The sequence below is a fragment of the Carlito syrichta genome, unplaced genomic scaffold (assembly GCF_000164805.1).
Source record: "Carlito syrichta isolate Samal-C Ts95f unplaced genomic scaffold, Tarsius_syrichta-2.0.1 Scaffold169463, whole genome shotgun sequence".
Lineage (NCBI taxonomy): Eukaryota > Metazoa > Chordata > Mammalia > Primates > Tarsiidae > Carlito > Carlito syrichta.
Window position 1 is genome coordinate 210,175 of NW_007113559.1, and position 22,503 is coordinate 232,677.

The 22,503-nt window shown below is 40.2% G+C and overlaps 1 protein-coding gene across 1 annotated transcript in view; it reads right to left on the minus strand.

Moving 5' to 3' along the window:
- GAREM1 (GRB2 associated regulator of MAPK1 subtype 1) overlaps nucleotides 1-10,384 on the minus strand; it is a 63,175-nt gene extending 52,791 nt beyond the window's left edge. Inside the window, exon 1 of the mRNA XM_008051302.2 lies at nucleotides 10,339-10,384. The gene's annotated coding sequence lies outside the window, so the exon portion shown is untranslated. The remainder of the gene's footprint in view (nucleotides 1-10,338) is intronic.
- Between the last annotated feature and the right edge of the window lie 12,119 nt (nucleotides 10,385-22,503).

The following is a 22,503-nucleotide window of genomic DNA, read 5'->3' on the forward strand; positions in this document are numbered from 1 at the left end:
AGCATATGTAATATTTTATTGTCCTTATTTGTCTATCTTTGTAAACTAAACAGTAAGAATTCTAACAAAAGCAGGAGATGTATTAGTCACCTTTTTATTTCCAGTGCTGGGTAAGACACACAGTAGGTGCTTATGATGGCTGAGTGAAGAAAGGAATTTAAGCATCAGCTAAAGTCCAATGTTACCCATGAAGCTTTCCCTAAGAACTTCAACTCATGCTTATCTTTATTTATACTTGTTACCAGAATTTAATGTTTACTTATTCCTTATACATTTCACTTGCTTTTGTACTATTTTCTCAGACCACAATGTCTAACAGCAGAAATTGTGTCTTCTCTGATAGCAGAGTTTGAATCCATACTAGAAACTCAATAAATGGTTTCTTTGAAGAAAAACATGTATTTTTGAGAGCCTCAAACTCAAATACTCAGGGAACCTGAAAAGTTATAAACTGGTAAAATTAAAAAAAGGGTAGAGATGGTGACCTCAAAACTCCAACACTTGCTGATTCCCAGAGGCAGAAAATCTGGATTTTTATATAAATGTGTCCAACTTTTAATGGTTTTTAATAGTCACCTCCAATACAAAAATCTCATCTAGCGCAAGGACTGCTCTGCATTTTTGAGAGAGTAGGGCAGAGGTGTGGTTTGGCCAAGGGCTTATTACATCACCGATCTAGGTGATGTTATATGTGAGTGGGTGAATGTTGCTCAAGAAATGTTCAAGAAATTTAGGTGGTAAGTCTAGGCTCCAAGAACACTTCACTCTCCCTTCACTTGAAACCATGGTCCGGAAGTGAAAGCTTCTGTTTATAGCTTTTAGCATAAGCAACGTGAACAAGCTCATTTAACCTATACTGTTGACAATGCTCTGCCTGGGTGTATTAGCTCCTACGTCTACTGGCCTGCCAAACATATTGAACCCACAAAAAAATGATAACAAAGAATAGGAGATCTTGCCCAACTCAGAATGCCGGAACGTGTCCAACACCAGCACTGACAAAGAAGTAGAAGAGAGAATCATACATCAAACGATCAGCTTCTTAAGAAAGAGACTCTTATCAGATTTGGAAAGACAAAATAGAAAAGAAAGAGCCTGACCCACTGGACTAGAGTCATCTCAGGATGACTTTTTGCTGTCAGCGTACCTTTCTCACACATATTACCTCATTCAACAGTCCATGATTAGCGAGGCTGAGCATTTTTTCATGTGTCTGTTGGTTGCTTGTATATCCTTTTTTGAGAAGTGCTGTTCATGCTCTTTGCCCACTTTTTAATGGAGTTGTTTGTTTTTTTGTTTTTTTCTTCCACTTCATTTGAGTTCCTTATAGATCCTGGGTGTTAGGCCTTTGTCAGATGCATAATTTGCAAATATTTTCCCCCATTTTTTGAGTTGTCTCTTTACTTTCTCATTGGTTTCTTTTGCTGTGCAAAAGCTTTTCAGTTTGATGAGGTCCCGCCTATCTTAGCTTTTAGCATTTGTTTTTGGGGACTTGGTCATGAATTCATTGCCCACACCAATGTCCAAAAGAGTATTTCCTATGTTTTCTTCTAGGAATCTTATAGATTGAGGTTTTACATTTAGGTCCTTGATTCATTTTGAGTTCATTTTTAATATGGTGATAGGTAGGGGTCCAGTTTCATTCTTCCCAGCACCATTTGCTGGATCAAAACTATAGCGAGATACCACCTAATTCTGGTAAGGATAGCTATCATTAATAAGAAGTCCAAAAACAACAGGTGCTGGCACAGCCACGGAGAAAAGGGAGCGCTTGTACATTGTTGATGTTTAATCTCTATGGAAAGCAGTATATGGCAATTCATAAAAGAACTAAAAATCGATCTTCCAAACGATCCAGTAATCCCCTTCCTGGGAATATACCTGAAGGAACATAAATCGCTCTACCAAAAAGACACCTTCAGATACATATTTATTGCCGCACTACTCACAACAGCAAAAACATGGAACTAACCCTGTTGCCCACCAAAAATGGATCAGATAAAGAAAATGTGTTTCATATACATGATGAAGTAGTACACAGTCATAAACAACAACAAAATCATGGCCTTCACAGCAGCTTGAATGCAGTTGGAGACCATTATACTAAGAACTATCACAGAGACAAAGAACTGAATACCACATGTTCTCACTCATAAGTGGGCCATGATCACTAGTCACATCAGCACAAGGTGGGATCGGTAGTCGCTGAGCACTGCTAGAGGAGGGAGGGAGGGAAACTGGGGGCACATGACAACACCAAAGAGCACCTGGTCCACTACCGGGGGAGTGAGGGCCACCTAGAAGCCCAAACTTCACGTGGATGCAGCCTACTTATGTGGTAAATCCTTACTTGTACTTCACAACTCTATAATAAGAAACAAGATAACATAACTCATGGAGATGGGCGGGTAGTACTAGAGATTTTACCGATGAGGAGACTGCTGCTGACTACAGATGTTAAGGAATTTGCCTTTGGTCAGAGCAAGCCAGTAATACATCCAGGTTTGGAACTCACATTCTGACCTCAAATCCACCTTTATTATGTGGCTTCCAAAAGCCACCAACATCTCCTTGATGAAATCAATAAGATGAGGAGCTGGCTATGCCTTGTCTATTACTGAAAAAATAACAAGAAAAAAAGTTTTTTTATAAATGCAATGGACTCTTTGATAGAGTTGGAAGGGCTATTCAGACTATTTTACTTAATCCCCAAAATGATCCTGACAACTGGTGAAATGATAAAGCACACCTTCATTTAAGTATAACTTAGGGTGACGGAAGCATGGTGCCACTGGGAATTCACCCTGTTCTGCGGAATCAGAACCCAGATACCCTTTTATGAGGCATGGCATTGTAGCCAGTAGCTTGGATGAAGTAGCTGCTTCTAAGATCAAAAACCTACATTAAAAAAAAATCAAGGTTCCAATATATAAAAAGCAACTTTGTTTGATGTAGTATCCTTTTAGAGAAATATAAAATGATCTCTGTATCTACATAAAAAATTAAAAGCAGCAAAAATGAAACTTTAATTTTTACTTCTGAAATTCTAAGGCATGTAGTATGAAGAGAGTAGGAGCAAACAAAGGTGCACAGAAAATAGACAGCAGGAAGAGAAAATAGGGAGAGAGGGAGATAAGAAAACAGATAAAAAATGAAAACAGGACATAGACATTGACCTAAGAAAAAGACTCTTACACAAATCAACACGATTTCAACCCAGAAAAAAGGACAGGAAGACCACAGCAAAGCCAACAGACAAACGATGAACACACACAGCACAGAGTTATCTTACAACTGCAGGCAAAAGTAAAGGCAGGCTGTATAATACCAAAGTTGAGTCTAGGAGTTTTCAGTACTATGGCTCTATGTCTCTCTTCCATGCCTTATGGAAGTACTTAGAAAGGAAAAAGAGAGCCAGACTGTGTGTCCAAGTGTGAGGAGGGTGAGGAGAACATTCAAGGATTTTAGCATTCCACCATTATTTCTCTATTGAAACATGACCCTGTTCTTGGCTTCTTATTTGCTCCCTTTTCCACAGCCTAACAGTAAACTCCCACACACCAGTGGGACCACAGAGGAGACACAATAATACAAGCAGCTGCTCAAGCTGTGGTTTTCATTAGGAAAAAAAGTGCCTTGATTATAAGAGATTTAGTTTTTAACAATGGTGCCAAAATTGAAGTGATTAAACTCTATGTACAAAAACAGGAATGATTTCTTAAAAGTATGCTGTAGCACATACACAGCACTGTTGAAGGGGGCTGAGAGGACAGTCCAAGTTGTAATACCTTCCCTGCCCCCGATCCAGCTTCGTGTATTTATTGACTTGGATATAGGAAAGCTAGCAAAGAAATAAAACAAAATCACGCTGTATAGATCCTGCACTGCATTTCTGTAAAGTTTAGGGATACATTTTCATTAAATTTTTTAGCTACAAATAGCAAGGCAATCAAGCCATGAAAAAGACATGGGGGAATTTCAAATGCATAATACTAAGTGAAAGATGCCAATCTGAAAAAGTTATACAATGTCTATTTCCACCTATATGACATTCCCAGAAAAGGCAAAAGGAAACAGTAAAGTGATCAGTGGTTGTCAGGGGTGAGGGAGGAGGAAGGAGTGAATAGGTGGACCAAAGAGGATTTTTAGGGCAGTGATCAGACTCTGTAAGTTACTATATTGGTAGATACATATCATTATAATTTGTCCAAAACTACAGAATGTACAACAGCAAGAGTGAGCCCTAATGTAAATGGACTCTGGGTGATAATGATGTGTCAATGTCAGTTCATCAACGATAACAAAGGTACCACTCTAGGCTGGGCATGGTGGCTTATGCTTGTAATCTCAGCACTTTGGGAGGCCAAGACAGGAAGACTGCTTGAGCCCAGGGGTTTGAGACCAGCCTGGGAAACATAGTGAGACATCATCTCTCCAAAAAATCATAAAAATTAGCCTGATGTGGTGGTGCATGCCTGTAGCCGCAGCTACTCTGGAGGCTAAGACGGGAGGATCGCTTGAGCCTAGGAGGTCGAGTCTGCAGTGACCCATGATTCTGACACTGTACTCCAGCCTGGGTGACAGAGCAAGACCCCAATTCAAAAACAAACAAAAAACCCAAATGTACCACTCAGGTATAGGATGCTGATGGTGGAGGCTGTGTACACGTGGAGGAATAGGGCATATGGGAAACTGGTGTACCTTCCTTTCAATTTTGCGGAGAACCTTAAACTACTCTAAAAAACTAAAGTCAAGAAAGGAGGGGTGGGGAGGAGAGGAGCAGGGAAGGGAGGAGAGGGGAGGAGGGGAAGAGAGGGGAGGAGGGGAGGAGAGGAGAGGAGAGGAGAGGAGAGGAGAAAGGCAGGCAGATGACTCCTTGAAGTCTTGCATCTGAACAAGACTAAGGTAGTCACCCCAGAGTCAGGCATGTTCTGCTCTCATGGTAAGCACCGGGTTGTTAACTTCCAATCAACATGCATTCACTGATTATCATTTTGCCACCACTCATTGCACAGCAGTTAGTTCATTAACTTCTGGAGCTCAAATCTGGGCCTTTCCTCCTACCATGTAACTCGTTTCATCATAACCTTCCATAACTCCATTTGCTTCCTAGTGCCATAACGCAGGGTGAGAATACCGATGCCAGACTTACTAGGATGACCAAACATACAAAAAGGGCTTAACACAGTAAGTGGCACAGGATGAGGGCTCAATAAACGGATACATCAGAGGGGAGCTGGAGTGTGGGATAGGGATGCACTTGGTGTCAATTAAAAGGAGGGTGATCATGCTGTTATTCTGATTTTCTTACTGGACAGGACAAAGTGTTAGCTTCTTCTTACAGTAAGCCTGAAAAACTCCTCTAGTTATGAGACATCAAAAACCATTCTAAATTTGACATAGACAAAGAAATGGCACAATTGGTAGTTAAGGAGATAGGCAGAAGAGAGAAAAGTGCAGAAGGTAGTCATTCAGGGTGCTTACTGCCACCTGGTTGGAGACTCCAGTTCTGGGAAAGATAGAGATTGGAAAATAACACATGTGATCTTTTCTTCTTCTTCTTCTTTTTGAGATAGGGCTTCACTCTGTCACCCAGGCTGGAGCGCAGTGGTGCAATCATGGCTCACTGCAGCCTTTAACTCCTGAGCTCATGCAATCCTCCTGCTTCAGCCTCTCAGGTAGCTAGGACCATAAGAACACACCACCATCTCTGGTTGTTTTTTTTTGGGGGTGGTGGATAGAGATGGGCTCTTGATATGTTGTCCAAGCTGATCTTTGAAATCCTGGCCTCAAGTGATCCTCCTGCCTTAGTCTCCCAAAGAGTTGAGATTATAGGTGTGAGCCACTGTGTTTGGCCCAAGTGTGATCTTTTCCATGACAAGCTGCCTACTAACCCCTGTGTTCAAATAAAGAGCAATTCTAATTAAAATGCCTCATGCTTAAAATACAACTCCTCTAATATATTTGTGACCACAGTGACGGTGGCCTAGAGTACTACGTCTGTTAAGAATCAGTCAAAACTGCAGTAAAAAGTGGAAAGTCTAGTAAAATGAAAAAGCCTACATTATTATTGAGACACCTCATTCTTGTTAAATCTTTTCCTTTTAATTAGAAAATGGAGACGCAGCTAGCCATGTTGTTGCTTAGCCGACCTGCAGTTCCATTTGTGTTCAAGTGGCTAACGAATGCACATGCTTTCCAACAGTCAATACATACCTTTGTCCCACTCCCAAACCAGTGAACGGTTTTCCCTTCCACTCCCTCACAAAAGAACTACTCTCTTTTCTTTTGTTTTCTTCAATCTTTACTGACAAAACGCCCCTGCTCTCACTCCCCTCTCCCAATACTTCGTTTTCATCCAAATGCCTCCGCTTTCATTCAGCACAAATCTAGCTTATTGAGCATTCTCTAACGCCTTTCAGGTTTTGACCCTATTCCATGTTAAACAGGCTGTGGTGTGAGGGGAGGATGGCTGCTTGGTAAAATATTCCGACCAACAAGGGCAGTTATGTAAACAGGGCTGCTTCTGGCAGGAATGCCTGATGGGATAAACAAGGCTGGAGAGAAAAAGAACTTTTACAGAGGAGTGACTTTGTCAGGGAACAGATACATGCCAAAGAAAAAATACTCCTGTTTCTAATGTCATATCAGGCTTTTTATAAGCAGAAGTCACTGGGAGGAATTTAAAAAGAACCATAATAACAAAGTCAGCAGCTATGATTTCTGATACTGCACTAAGGGGATCAACTTTTTCATTTTGTGGCTGTAAAATTTTATTTCTTGAAAAAGAAAACCCCAAAACATTTAGAATGCCAGGGATATCAGAAGGCTACATGGAGAATGTATAGTATTTAAGAATCTATACAGATGCTGACTGGGAATTATGGTTAATATTCTATTAAGTAAATAAGATACATACTCATCAGGTAATTAGTAGATTGATGTACTAATCTTATGTTGATGGTAACTGCTGACGCAGAGACAGCACTGCCTTCATTAATGTCTGGACATAGGATGAGTGAAGAAATCAAATATTGAGCTTTGCAAACAAAAGGATATGCACAGAAAATTCATTATACTAAGGTGATGATAGCTCATTATGAAGAAACAGGTATGATTAAAACAAACAAAAATGGCAATGCCTAAAGCTGGACACCAGCTCATTTGTGTGACATGGAATGATTAGAAAGCTAATGAGTTAGGGTGATGCTTACCATTTTCCTGTAAAACATATATTCAAATATTCAAATATTTTTGTGTAAATATAACCATCCTCATTTAGTGAGGCATTACTTAGGTTTAATTCACACTCATAGGAAGCGGTGTGAGCAGTGGACATGAACCCAATTTTGGAGCAAGCAGACCTGGGTTTGAATCTCAGTCTTGCCCCTTAGTAGATGTCTGATCTAAGGAGGACAGTTCTCTGGGCTTTAGTTCCCTGACATATAAAATGGGGAGGATGATACCTACTTCATGTGACTGTTGCAGGGATTAGATGAGGCCATGTATGTACAATGCTCAGCAAAGGACAATGTGCCCCCATTTGATAGTAAATAATTAGTAAAGTAATCATATTACTTTTGATTATCAATATTCAGTAGCAGAATTAAAAATAAGGGCCAAATTAGCTTTTGCCTCCCCAATCTATTTGTTAAGAGATTACAATTTCAAAGATACTTATTTACCTCTTTATTACTCTGATCAAGGCAGTACACAAGGCACTCAGAGGAGAGTTAATGAGCAGAAAAATACTTAGAAATCTCTGTTTCTTTCTCTTTCATTTATGTATAGGTCTGAATTTTTCCAATGTATACTCAGTTTTTAAGCTGCAAATGATTTAAGGTGGCATGTTTATTTTGCATATCTTACAGATAATTTGGAAATATAAAATGACTAGAGAGTTGATAAACTGAATCATTATAGGAGACAGTGGGAAGAAACCTAAATTTATGCTGGTTGGTCTAGTTGACACTCTGTAGGGAGAACAGGCAATGCCAACAAGTAATAGCTTCTTTCAGCAATTACTTTGTTTTGCAACCTGGAGTCTAGCTGAAACTTTACAAGGCTGCGTTAAGAGCACATGACATTATTTTCATGAGTTTATTCCTACTAGTCATTGGGAAGCAGTTTATTCTTCTAACTTTCTGAGGTCATTTCAACTTAAGCATTTTGTGGAATGAATGAAGCTAGAGAGAATAGGAACATGCAAAACAAAAATTTATGTTACAGTGAGTCCCCTACATACATACTTTCAAGATGCAAACTTTCAAAGATGCAAACATGCGTTCACATGTTTAATCACATAAATTAGTTCACATGTCTGGTGTACATTGCCACATGCATGCATCCTCTACAAGTGGCTGTGCTTTTGTGTACTTTACTGTACAGTACAGTATAGAGTACCTTATCATAGTATCATTATTTCAAGCCCAGAATGTCTGGAAGCAAGCATAAAAGTAGTGGTGTTATGTATAGTTGGTTGTGTTAATTGGGTACTTAAGCTAACTCTGCTGAACTTAAACAAATTGGACTTATGACTGTGCTCTCAGAACAGAACTCATTCATATGCAGAGGACTTATTGTATATGATAAAGATACCACAACAGGCCAACTGGAAAAGACTACTTGGTCTTTGGTGTTGGTAACAGTGGCTCACTATATTGAGGAAAACTAAAATGAATCCCTAACCGATAGCACCTCGGGGCAGAGTACTTCAAAAGCTGGAAGTATATGGCAGAACAATGATTACTTTAAGATTTTCTGTTCAATTATGGATACTGCGGGAAAAGTTGACAGACAGATGATAGAAGATCCTTGCAAAATCTAAAACTGCAAAGAGACTGATACTGGAAGTATTCAGTGGTGTCCTGAAAGTCAAGAACGATACCCCACCACCACCGATACAATGATGGCAAAGAACATGGACAGGCAATTTACTAGGGAGGCTACCCCAAAGACTGGCAAGCACATAGGCAAGCAAATGCACATTAAGAGCTATCACTTCACACCTATGAAGGCAGCATAACTGAAAATTCCTGATGTGGGTAGGAGTCTTGCTGGACTATGGTGGAAGTGGGGCTGGGGCAGCCATTGTGGAAAGTGCGCTGGCACCATTTAGTCAAATTAACTCTTCATATTCCAAATACCCAGCAATTTCACTTCTGTGCATAAGTTCCAAAGAAAGGTTCTCCCAAGACAAGACCGCAGAAGAAATGCATGAGGATGTCTACTGCACCATTATTTCTGTTGCCCACTCTTGGGAGACCACACAAACACACAGTAACAAGAATGGATTTTGAAACAAGAGTGGACCTTTAAATAATGCCAAGTGGAAAAAAAAGAGAGATTTAAAACACAATATCATGTATGTAAATCTAAAATATTTGCATTACAAACCATTACATTTTTAGAAATACATATCCAAAGAAAAAAGGCACAATAAATACATTTAAATGGTTGCATATGGGAGGGTAGGAAGGGAATGTACTATCAGGATGAAACGGAATGAAGTAAAATTTTTCTCCACACTTTTATTTCTGGAAAGAAAAGTTAAGATTAGTATTTTAAATACTTATTTAGTACAACAGGAAGGAAACAGAGAAGGAGGGGAAAAAGGAAGGAGGAAAGAAGGGAACATTTTGAGTGTCTTACAGGCCAAACATTGGATTTGATAAACAAACTAAAATATTCCACCCTTAAACAACTGCCTTTCCAACAATCTTTCCAAAATTCCATAAAGAGATACTCTGACATAGCATTACCCTAACATCACAATCTAACCAGGAGCTATAGCTCACAAGAAAATCTGTTCCTCCTTCTATCTGATCATTTCTACCAAACTGATGTCATATAGATAATTCTGGTTGCTTTTTTTCCTCCTTCTTTAATGCTATCATCAATCATTTGAGAAAAGCATAATCTAAAATCTCAGAAACATTTCTGCCCACACTTAAAAAACCCACAGAATAGCCTTGGGGTTAGACCCCTTTTTGTGTTACACTGTACCCCCTTCCAATGAGAACTTCTCAACTGGTTCTCAGAGGTTTCAGAAGAACTTAACATTTCTCTACATATGCCAGAAATTTCTAAGCAGATCAATTTGAAACTACTAGTCATATCAAAGGAGGTAAAAAAATGACTGAAATAGCTTTCAGGGATTTATCCAAACATACATTAAACTGTTAAATACTAACACTGTGTAAAAACATGAATGCAGGCAAAACAGTGGACTTACAATCTCATTGGAGAGAAAAGATATGGAATAAGAAAATAAGGCAACACATAATACCATTCTAAAGGAGTCACATAAGCTAGTGGTTCTCAAATGTTAGTGTGCACTTCAAAATCACCCAGAAAGCTTGTGAAAGCAGATTGCTGGGCCCCACTGAGCATGGTGATTGAGACCCTGCATTTCTAACAAGGGGTGACAGGGCTCCTCCTCTGAGAACTCCTGGTATAATCAGAGGAGGGACAGATCACAAATGCATTGTTAGGATGGAGAAGTCAGTGGGATGTCAGGGAGGGCCTGGAGGTCAGTTGGGCTTTGGATACTTAAAAGAGGTGAAGGTGGAAGAATGAGGAGAAAAAATGGAAGTGGAGAGACTACATGGGCATAGGGGAGAAACACACAGCTGGGACAGTCTGATGGGCTTGGTAACAGGTGGGAAGGCTGAAGGACAGTATGGAGTTGAGCTACTGAGATGCTGAAGCAGAAGACTGACATATTGCCCCTCAGACCCTCCAGCCCACTCGATATGCACCTTGTTCCAATGCACTCATGATTCCTCAGATGAAAGGCCTGGAGACAGCACAGCCAAATGCCCCGACCATGCTTTTGCAGCACTTAGCACCATTTCAATTAAATCTTAACTGTAAAACTGCTCACCCGAAGTATTTCTCCCCGTCACGTGTGGGAGCAGGGGCCGGGTGGCACCACTCAAGTGATACCCAGTATTACATTTCTGCACAATCAACAGTACATCTGCTGAATGAATGAGCGCCAGAGTACAGGACTTCAGACCCACGCTGGTCAGTGCACACCAAGCTCTATCCGGCTCCCTCGATCGCTCTCTCTTAAAAACTTGTGCACACTAAGGTATGCATCGCTCGCTCCTCCTCCAGCAGAACTAAAGGTACATCCCAAAAGAGGGCACATTAGAAAGTCTTACCACTCTAAGAAAGGACAAAGAAAGGAAGGAGATGCAAGACCCCAAACACAAATTCCCCAAGTGAGTTGCCAGCAGCAGGCAACCTAGATTTAGAGTCCATTCATCCTTCTTGTACTAAAAGGCACAGTCAGTCCTGCTTTGTCTGGAGAAGAGGAGGGAAAGCGGTACCTGTTCCCATCCCCTGGGTAGAGCATGGCTCCTCCTATGTAGCATCTGATAGGCTGCTACAAGCACTAATGGAGTAAGCCCAGAAAAGAATTCAGTGCAGTTTGGCACTTGGTGCTTCAGAGGTGGAGCCTACCATTTCTAAGCCCTTAATGCTTGTCCCCACCTATCTGCGCCCTGGAAGGCTGCTTGGGTTCTTTCCTGAAAACACTGGCACAATGGAGAAAGAATATCAGTGACCAGTGTGATGGCTTGGGATGTGGATTGAAATGACAATGACAAAAATAGACTTAGCAGAGGAGTATCCAGTTTAGGGGAGAATTTTTTTTTCCTTTTAGAGAAGCTGAGTCTGAGATGATAAAATAAGAAAAGTAGAAATGTATTCAGTAGGCTGCTAACTTGAGGATGGGAGAAGCCAAGATCAAAGAGACAAACTTATAGGGGGTGACAAGAGAACATAGTAGGGATGAACCAAAAAAAGAGAGAATGAACCTAGAAGATAGATGGAACATTCTAGAGAGTGGGAAGGAGAGTTCCAAGGACAGTTCTCACCAGTGTTTGGTGTTGTAGCGGGTCAAGGCGCAAATAAGGGCAAGTTCGTGGGTCTACAGATGGGAAACTGCTCTGACACTGGAAGCCAGGCTTCAAGGGCAAGTGCCGAACGAGAAGGTCAAGGCCCCTGCTACTGCTGTGATCCAGTGCTCCAAGTCAGAACTTCAAGAGTCCCCGAACAGCTTGTGTCACATCCCGCAATAGGTATACAAACTCCAGTAAGGCGGAAGCCTCGCCTACTCCTTTTAATTTAAAGGCGTCCTCAATACTGCAAGCCTGTGTGATTTCCTGTGAAGAGGCGGCTCATGGCAATAGATTCATCCTCCACATCCTGAACTGCTCAGAATGCTCTTCCTGGGCTGACAGTGACACTTCACCTGGTTACATTTGATTTTTTTTACTTCCCGGTTTGACAGATCATCTCTAAGGTGCTTATTATTGGTGTTAAATACTGGGGCTAGAGCAGCCAAGACTAATGTGGAAAGAAGACGCAGGGTTGTAGGGAGGAGAGCGACGTCTATTTCTCCTAAGCCATGACCACACAGGCCAGCTCCTGGGCTGCTTGGGAGGACGATTCAGGGCAGGATTTGTCAAGGATGCTGAGGACCATCTCGCGTGCCGAGCAGTTAAGAACATTGTGAAATTACAGTCGGAAAGAAGCAGGTGTTTTGAGAGAGAGAACGAGCAAAAGCCCACACAAACTGCAAGGGAGCCAAAAGGTTCCTTTCCCAACCCAACTTAGCCTCCTTCCCGTCAGAAAAAATCTGTAAGAGGAGAGAGAGCTTTAAAGAAGACTTAGTCAATCATACCCCGAGGGGGGCACATTTTCTAGGCAGCTCTGATGAGTGATAAGAAAGCCCAGAGGTATATTTAGACTCTACTGGGAACAGCTTTAAGACACATGATACTCTGAGATGTCAAAATTGTTATTTTTTTTGGGAAATAAAATCTGCTGCCGAGTTTTTATTTATCAAAACTTCTCACCTTACAGGAAAAATAACTAAAAAGTGCAAACGCTCTGAGACAGTCATATACTGGGGAAGAGAAAGGAAAAGTTAAAACCAGGATGATCTTAATATGTTTCTGGCCCAATGAGCAGATGCAGAGAGAAACTCCAACTTTATGAGGCAGAAGACATTGACGCCTGAGTGGGGTTCCACTTGGAAAGAGGGAGAGAAACAGGAGATGGTGAAAGATACAGTAGTTTGAGGGACACAGGTTATCCTGACATGGCATAACCCATGCCCCGTGGTTTTGCTGATTTTTTAAATCAATGTTAGCTTCCGCAAAAATTAAGGATACCCTCATCTCGTCTTCCTTTCTTGAGCTGAACAGGGAAATATAAACCTCAATTAAACCATCACATCTCTGCCTTTGTTCCTTGAAAATCCTGTGATTCTATTTCCCTCCTTTTGGTGGAAGTGGGAAACAGGTTTGGGGAGATGTGTGGGAACTATCAGGAGAATTGACAAAAATATCTAGACACCTCCACCACAAGGGGGTGGCTGCTATCACTTATCTTTACCGGCTAATGCCCACTCAGACTGGAGCTTTGAGGAAAGCTGTTTCCGCCCACTCCTTCCTTCCTCCTCAAATATAGCCACCTCCCCCTACTGCCAATTTTCAAATCGGCACAATGATTAATGACCCAGGCAAGAACTTAATTTCCTGTCCAGTAGTCCAAGGCTGATTTCCAATAAAAGAACTCACTCAAGACAACGATTTCCTCTCTACAGCTCCTAATCTTTTATTCAATTGTGGGCATTCTTCCCTCTCAGTGTGAGAGCCGAATCAATTTTTGAACTTCTATTTGGTGAATATTCCAAAGAATCACAGAATGCTAAAGCTGGAACAGACCTTAAAGGCTATGTAATTCGACCTCCTCTTTTCTTGCCATTCAAACAGGACTGAAGTGGAAGGTTTTAACTCACACAGTTCTGTGAGCACATGGTCAGGCTGCAAGAAGAGGGAATTACTATCTTTAAAGGACCCAGCTTGGGTCCTCACTGGGCTCATTATGGAGTTACCTTTAATGAAACAGTCTATTTTAAACTGGGTACTAATCATCATGGGAGAATATTTCTGCAATTATGGGCTCAGGCAAAACAAACAAAACAAGTGTCAGTGAAACCCTTGAGATACAGCAACGCAATTACTATGTTCAATTACCTCAGGACTCCTTAAATACCCAGTGCAGATATATTGAGTTGTCCTGATTTGAACTACACACATCTATCTCTTGTATTTATTTCTCAGAAATGCTTGATAGATAACTCCATTGCCTTCTGTGAAATTATTTCTGAAAAGCAGAGGTTTCTAAACAAGATGCTAATGACTGCATAATAGAATACCTTCTTTAGATGCATGATTTCCTGTAGACAATTCTTGTTACAATTCAAGAAATGCTTTCTAGGTTGATGCTTAAATTATCCGAAATTCCCAAGTGAGGATATGCAAATGGTATGCAAATGAAAGCAACGGGACAGGGCTGACCATGGGTTGAGGAATAGCAGAGTGACCCCAGAAGCAACAGAACCTCTTGTGAGCACTGAACACTGACACTGCCAGAAAGTCATGGACCCATGGTTAAAAGACCCCAGTTCATTTCCAGCTCTACTTGTTAGCTGTGTGCCCTTCCCTACGTACAATGTATTATTTATGACTTTTTGGGGGATCAGTTTCATTATCTGTAAACAAACAGTAACTAGGGCCTGCAGGAATGTTATAAAGATCATAATGTGTAATATGCATGCAAGCACTAATCAAAATGTCTAGTAAATATTGGTGCTCTATAAATATTTGTCAATATCTTAATTCTTTCATGTTATACTTTCTTCCTGATTGAAACATCTCAATTTCCATAAAATATGCAAATGCAGGGATTTATACCATTTCAGTTCAGCATATAGTGAGGTTGAGCTCCAACAAGCCAAATCTATGTCAGTTCTGACCTACTCTCCACTCAAATGCTCTGACAGACTAAAAGTTAATTAAGGATCACAAACAACCATTGAATTTAATGATACCAATCCGAACAATGTAATGAGGATCAGCTTGAATCAGACTAAAGAAGACCTAGGATAGATTATTTTACTTCCTTGAAACTTACCTTCCTCACCTGTAGAGTGAGATCCCTATTATCAACTTCAGAGGTTATGAGGATTAAATAATATTAGTAGCTCTATGTAAAACAGCTAGCACAAGTCCTGACTCAAAGGAGGTGACTGAAAATGGTAAATTCTAAAAATATTATGCACTGTAGGAGTCCTTAAGTAAACACCATTCCTCTGTTTTTATTTATTTTATAAAACAGTAATGACATCAGCTCTTCTACTTACTACACAGATTTGTCAGGAAAACCCAATGAGAGACTCTAGTTCAAAACTATTAAGTATAAGATATGGGTAACTCTATACGCAAGTCAAAACTACATTGGAAAAGTAACCCTGGAAAATACATGTTTACCTTTTAATGGCCTTTTATGGCTTCAGAAAATTTGAAAAGGTGCCTGAATTGGGTCTACCAGAGCCATATGCAATTTCCTATCAAAGACCAAATGGAGCTTTGTACGTGAAGACTTCACCCATACAAATCAAAGCAGATGAGACTGTCTCACGAACATAGGACAATTTTTCGAAAAATAATATTATATATGTAAGTGGGGTCAATTAGCACATGTTTTTGGAACACTATGATTTGGTATCTGGCTTACAAGCTTGAAAGTGGCAACTCAGGAGATTCTAGAGCCCTGTGTGCTCTTACCTGGTTTATCAACTTAAGGGTGAGATTGTTGCCGGGGGGCTCACTGCTTCCCATCTACATTAGTCATAGGAAAGTAAGGCAAACTATGCTATGAACTTTGAGAGTGAAATGATCTAAAGTAAAATATAAAATCTTAAAAAATAAAATAAAATAAAATAAAAATAAAAAAAAAAATAAAATCCTTACCGCACTTAATATGATAATGAGTAGGAATGTGAACCTTCACAGTGGCCAAGAGCTAGAGTCAGAGGATGTTTCCAATAGCTATCGAATGTCTTGGTAGGACATGGTTTTCTACTGAAAACTCAATTTGTGTTCCGAGCCCTCCCAGCCTAAAATTAGTGGGTGGTTTGCTCAATCATCACCCAGAGAACTCAGACAGTCTGCCACTCGTAACTTGGATTTGCACCCGAGCCGGCTCTCTCAGAGACAGTATTTTGAACTTTCTTGGTTGAATGCAAAACACATTAGCTAACTAACCAAACAAACTGGAAGGAGGCATACCACAGGATCCAAACCTGGCAGACTTGACGACTGTGAAAACACTCTTAAAGGCTACGGGGCAGTGGGGAGGGTGACCCAGAGTGAATGATGGTTTCTTTAATGTTTCAATACTTATTCATCCACAAATATAGTCACCAAAAATGTAGGAGGGAATGCACTGCAAACGTAAATTCCTTTATCTTCCAAGTAGCTTTAAATACCCACAATTTCGGAGGGATCAAGTTAGGTAAATAATCTGGTAATATTTTTCCCCCACCTTGAATTCAGGTTGGAGTTCTGTAAATATTCATTCTCATATTCTGTATCTGTCTCTGTTTCTCTTGACCTTCCCTCTCCTTTAGAAATAAGATGTTTGGGGGCTGGAAGGGAGGGAAGAGAAGGGTTCAATTTAAAGTGAGAAGACCTAGATTCAAACCAGCCGCATAGAAGATGGCCAACGTGAGGCAGTTGAGCGAGCTCCTGCTATGGAGTAAACAAAATTTCCTCAGCACCCAGAGACCAGCAGCAAACCCCACAACTCTTCAAAGAAGTGATAATAACCACAGAGTTCAAAGAAGAGAAAAATGTGTCAACCTTTGGAACTGGCCATACTCCTGCCTACACTACCACAGTCTGCTGGCAGCCTCTGGACACAGTGGGGAAGGTGAGTGAGGGGAATTCAGGAGTTCTGTGCTCCTGCCGTGAACTTGGGAGACCCCCTGAGCCTTGGGAAACTCCAGTCTCTCGCTGGGAACTGCCTCACCCATAGCCTTTCCCCTTTGCTGCCCATATGGAGTGGTACAGGGAAAAAGAAAGCCTTGAGCAATGCCAGTTGCTGTTTCCCAGGAACATAACCCTTGCAGGCAGCGTGGCTGCTTTCTAGTCAGCCTGGCAGAAGATGGGCTCTAGGCTCCTCAGCTACAGACAGTTCTTGGCTGGGTAGATTGCCAGGAAAACACCTGAAGCCCTGAGGCCAGCTGCACTTTGACATTCCCAAGGCAAACTGCCAGAGGCCAAGGTGGGAGTTCAGATGGGACTTGTTACCACAGCAACATCTCACTCTCTGTATAAACTTTTTTGTGCCTGCCCTACACAACAGCGTTACCAGTGACAAGGGGTTCCCTCCCAATCCTCACTGGCATAGCCAAGAGTGCACACTTGTGCGGGGCTTAAGCTCTTTCTCCCATCTCCCACACTCCCCATGAAAGCTCAAACAGAGAACCTGGGAAATACCTAGGACCTTGCCCTCATCTAGGCTGGCTGGGAACTTCCTTGGAGCAATACTCACCAATGAGAAACCTCATAGCCACCACCATACCCAGCTTTCTCCCACAAGCCCACCTCCTGGCTGGAGATTGATGTCACCCACCACACTGGATATAATACTTCAGTTTTGGGGAGGGCCTGATCCCAAATCCCAGCTAACATCACTTTCCAAGCCACTCCAGCCACTTAAGACACCATAAGCCAGTATAGGTATCCAGCAGCTCAGGACTGCCACAGCTGGCAACTGAGAAACTCACCATACCAAGGCTATTTATAACCAAGGGAACCCTACAGTGCCTTTGTCAGACCCTGACAACCTCAAATAAGAAGAAATAGTCTACCCAAATGAGAAGGAATCAGAAAAATAGTTCTGACAATATGAAAAAACAGAGTTACAGACAAGGCTTTTGAATTAACCCAATCAGACAACAATAAAGAAAACAGCATCAAGAGAATGGAACAAAGACTCCAAGAAATGTGGGAGTATGCCAAACATCCAAACCTAAGAATCACAGGTGTTCCTGAGGAAGAAGAGAAGCTACAGATCCTTGGCATGTAGATCTAAACAACCATATGCAAAAAGCCCAAATAACCCTCAGAAGATTCATTGCAAAAAGGTCTTTCCCAATGCATATAATCATTTAGTCATGCAAAGTTAATGTGAAGGAAAGAATTTTAAGAGCAGTAAGATAAAAGCATCAAGTAACTTACAAAGGTATACCTATCAGACTAACAACAGACTTTTCAGAAGAAACCCTACAAGCCAGAAGGGATTGGGGACCCATATTTAGTCTCCTCAAACAGAGTAACAGTCATCCAAGAATTTCACATCCTGCAAAACTAAATTTCATAAATGAAGGAGAAATGAAGGATTTCTCAGACAAACAAATGCTGAGGGTAATTGCTACCACTTGACTGGCTCTACAGGAAATACTCAAAGGAGTTGTAAATAATAAAACAAAAGGTCAAAATAAACCAGTAAAAAATTCTGGAAACTATAAATCTCACCAGCCTTAGAAAATACATAAATAAACCAACCAGATAACAACCAGTATGATGAATGGAATAATACCTCACATATCATGATTAACTCTAAATGTACATGGTCTCAATGCCACACTAAAAAGATACAGACTGGCAGAATAGATTTTAAAAACACAACTCAGCCGGGCTTGGTGGATCAGCCTGTAATCCCATGGCTTTGGGAGGCTGAGGTGAGTGAATTGCCTGAGCCCGTGGGTTCGAGACCCACCTGGGCAGTGAGACCTCATCTCTACAATAAATCAAAAAATCAGCCAGGCATGGTAGCACATGCCTGTAATTCCGGATACTCGGAAGGCTGAGGCGGAAGGATCGCCGGAGCCCAGCAGGTTGAGGCTGCGGTGGCTGGGAGTGGCCACTGCACTCCAGACTGGGCGACCGAGTGAGACTCCAACTCAAAAAAAAAACAACCAAAAAAAACACAACCCAAATTTTTGCTGCCTTCAAGAGACCCACTTATTTCACAAAGACTCCTATAGACTCAAGGTAAAGGGGTAGGAAAAAATATTCCATGAAAATGGAAACTCAAAACAAGCAGGAGTAGCCATTCTCATATTAGATAAAACAGACATTAACAACAGTAAAAAAAAAGACAAAGATGGTTATTATATAATGATAAAGAGATCAATCCAATGAGAAGACATAACAATTTTAAGTGTATATGTGCCTAACACCACAGCCCTCAGCTTTATAAAACAAATTCTACTAGACCTAAAAAGGAGAGCAATACAATACTAGTGGGAAACTTCAACACTCCACTGACACCAACAGATCAGGCAGAAAGTCAACAAAGTAACACTGGAGTTAAACTGAATCCTAGAGCTAATGAAACTAACGACATATACAGAATATTCCTTTCCCAAACTACAAAATATACATTTTTCTCATCAGCACATGGAACAAACATTCTCCAAGACACACCATATGATAGACCACAAATCAAGTCTCAACAAATTCAAAAAAACTGAAATCATATCAAGCACCTTCTCAGACCACAGTTGAATAAAACTAGAAATTAACTCCAAGAAGAACTTGCAAAACCAAACAAAAACACAGAAGTCAAAGAATCTGTTCCTGAATGATCCTCAGGTCAAAAATGAAATCAAGATAGAAATTTAAAAATTCCTCAAAACAGATGACAATAATGAAACAAGTTATCAAAACCTCTGGGACACAGCCAAATCTGTGCAGAGGACAATTTATAGCACTTAAGGCCTACATTGATAAGACTGAAAGAATCGCATATTGATAGCCTAACATCACATTTCAAGGAACTAGGAAGACATGAACAAATGAAACTCAAAGCTAGCAGAAGAAAAGAATTAACAAAGGTAAGAGCAGAACTAAATGAAATTGAAATTAAAAATTGATCAGCAAAAAGGTGTCCCTTTGAAAAAATAAACAAAATTGTTATACTGCTAGCTAAGATTAATTAATAAACAAAGAGAGAAGACTCAAATTAGCTCAATCAGAAATGAAAAGGGAGACATTACAACTGGTATGATGGAAATTCAAAAGATCAGAGACCATTATGAACACCTCTATGCAAACAAACTAGACATTCTGGAGGAAATGGATAAATTCTTGGAAACATACAACCAAGAATACAACCCCCAACCTTGAATCAGGAAGAAATAGAAATCCTGAGCAGACCAATATTGAATAGTGAGATTAAAACAGTAATCAGAAGTCTCTCAAGACCTGATGGATTCACAGCCGAATCTTTGAAGATCTACAGGATCTTCAAAGAAGAACTGGTACCAATTTTACTGAAGTTATTCCACAAAATTGAAGAGGAGGGACTCCTCCCTAACTCATTCTATCAAGTCAGTATCACCCTAATACCAAAGCCAGAAAAAGATGCAACAATGAAGGAAAACTACAGACCAATATTCCTTATGAACATAGATGCAAAAATCCTCAATAAAATATCAGCAAAGTGAATCAACAGCACATTCAAAAAAATAGTACACCATGACCAAGTGGGTTTTATCCCAAGTGAGTGGTTCAATACACACAAGGCAATAAATGTGATCCACTACATAAACAGATCTCTACAAGAACTACAAAACTCTGATGAAAGAAATTGTAGTGGACACAAACAAAATGAAATGTCTGTTGATAATTTAAACAGACAGAGAAAAAGCATTTGATAAAATCCTATATCCCCTAATGATAAAAACCCTCAGCAAAACAGGCATAGAGGGGACATTCCTCAAAATAATAAAAGTCACATATGACAAACCCACAGTCAATGTCTTCCTGAATGGAGAAAACCTGAACACATTTCCTCTCAGAACTGGAACAAGGCAAGGATGCCCACTTTCACCACTCCTATTCAGCATAGTACTGGAAGTCCTAGCCAGAGCAATCAAGCAAGAAAAAGAAATAAAGGGTATCCAAGCTGAAAAGCAAGAAGTCAAATTTTCTCTGTATGCTGACAATATGTTCTTATATCTACTGAATCCTAAAGACTCCTCCAGAAGACTCCCGGACATGATAAATAAATTTGGTAAAGTTTTAGGATACAAAATCAACACACACAAATCAGTAGCATGGCTATACACCAATAGCCACCAAGTTAAGAATCAAATCAGAAATTTAATGCCATTTATAATAGCAGCCAAAAAGCTAAAATACCTAGAAATATATTTAATCAAAAAGGTGAAAGATCTCTACAAGAAGATCTACAAAATTCCAACTAAAGAAATTGTAGAGGACACAAACAAATGGAGAAACATCCCATGCTCATGGATTAGAAGAATCATCATTGTTAAAATGACCATATTGCCCAAAGTAACTTACAGATTCAATCCCTATTAAACTACCAACATCATTTTCTCACAGAATTAGAAAAAAAAATCCTAAAATTCATAAGGAACCAAAAAAAAAAAAAAAAAAAAAAAGAGCTAGAACAACCAAAGCAATCCTAAGCAAAAAGAACAAAGCCGAAAGCATCACATTACCTGACTACAAACTATACTACAAGGCTGTAGTAACCAAAACAGCATGGTACTGGTACAAGAGCAGACACACGAATCAATGGAACAGAATACAGAATCCAGATAAACCCAAATATGTACAACCAACTGATTTTTGACAAAGCAGACAAAAACATACACTGGGGAAAGGACACCCTATTCAACAATGGAGCTGAGAAAATTGGATAGCTACATGCAGAAAAATAAAACTTGGTCCTTATCTCTCCCCATATACAAAAATTAACTAAGATGTATTAAAAACTTAAATGTCAGACTCGAAACCATAAAAATCCAGAAGAAAACCTAGGAAAAACTCTTCTGGACATCAGCCTAGGCAAATAATTTATGACTAAAACCACAAAAACAAAAATAAACAAATGGGACTTAATTAAACTAAAAAGTTTCTGCTCACCAAAAGAAATAATCAACAGACCAAATAGGCAATCTACAGAATTGGAAAGATGTTTGCAAACTATACATCTGACAAAGGACTAACATCCAGACTTTACAAAGAACTCAAATCAGCAAGAAAAAGCAAATAATCCCATTGAAAAATGGGCAAACAACATGAACAGACATCTCTCAAAATCAGATATAAAAATGGTCAATAAACTTATGAAAAAATGCTATCACTCATCATCAGAGAAATGCAAATTAAAACCACAATGAGATACAACTTTACACTAGTCAGAATGGTCATCTTAAAAAAAATCAAAACAGGCTGGGTGCAATGGCTCAAGCCTGTAATCCCAGCACTTTGGGAGGCCTAGGTAAGAGGACTGCCTAAGCCCATGGGTTTGAGAACAGCATGGGTAAGTTGGCGAGACCTCATCTCCACAATAAATCAAAAAATTAGCCAGGCATGATAGTACATGCTTATAGTCCCGGTTACTTGGAAGGCTGAGGTGGAAGGAGCGCCTGCACCCAACAGGTCGATGCTGGGGTGGCCATGAGCGTGCCACTGTACTCCAGCCTGGGTGATGGAGTGAGATTCCAACTAAAAAAAAAAAAAATCAAAACAATAGATACTGGCACAGATGCAGAGAAAAGGGAATGCTTATACACTGTTAGTGGGAGTGTAAATT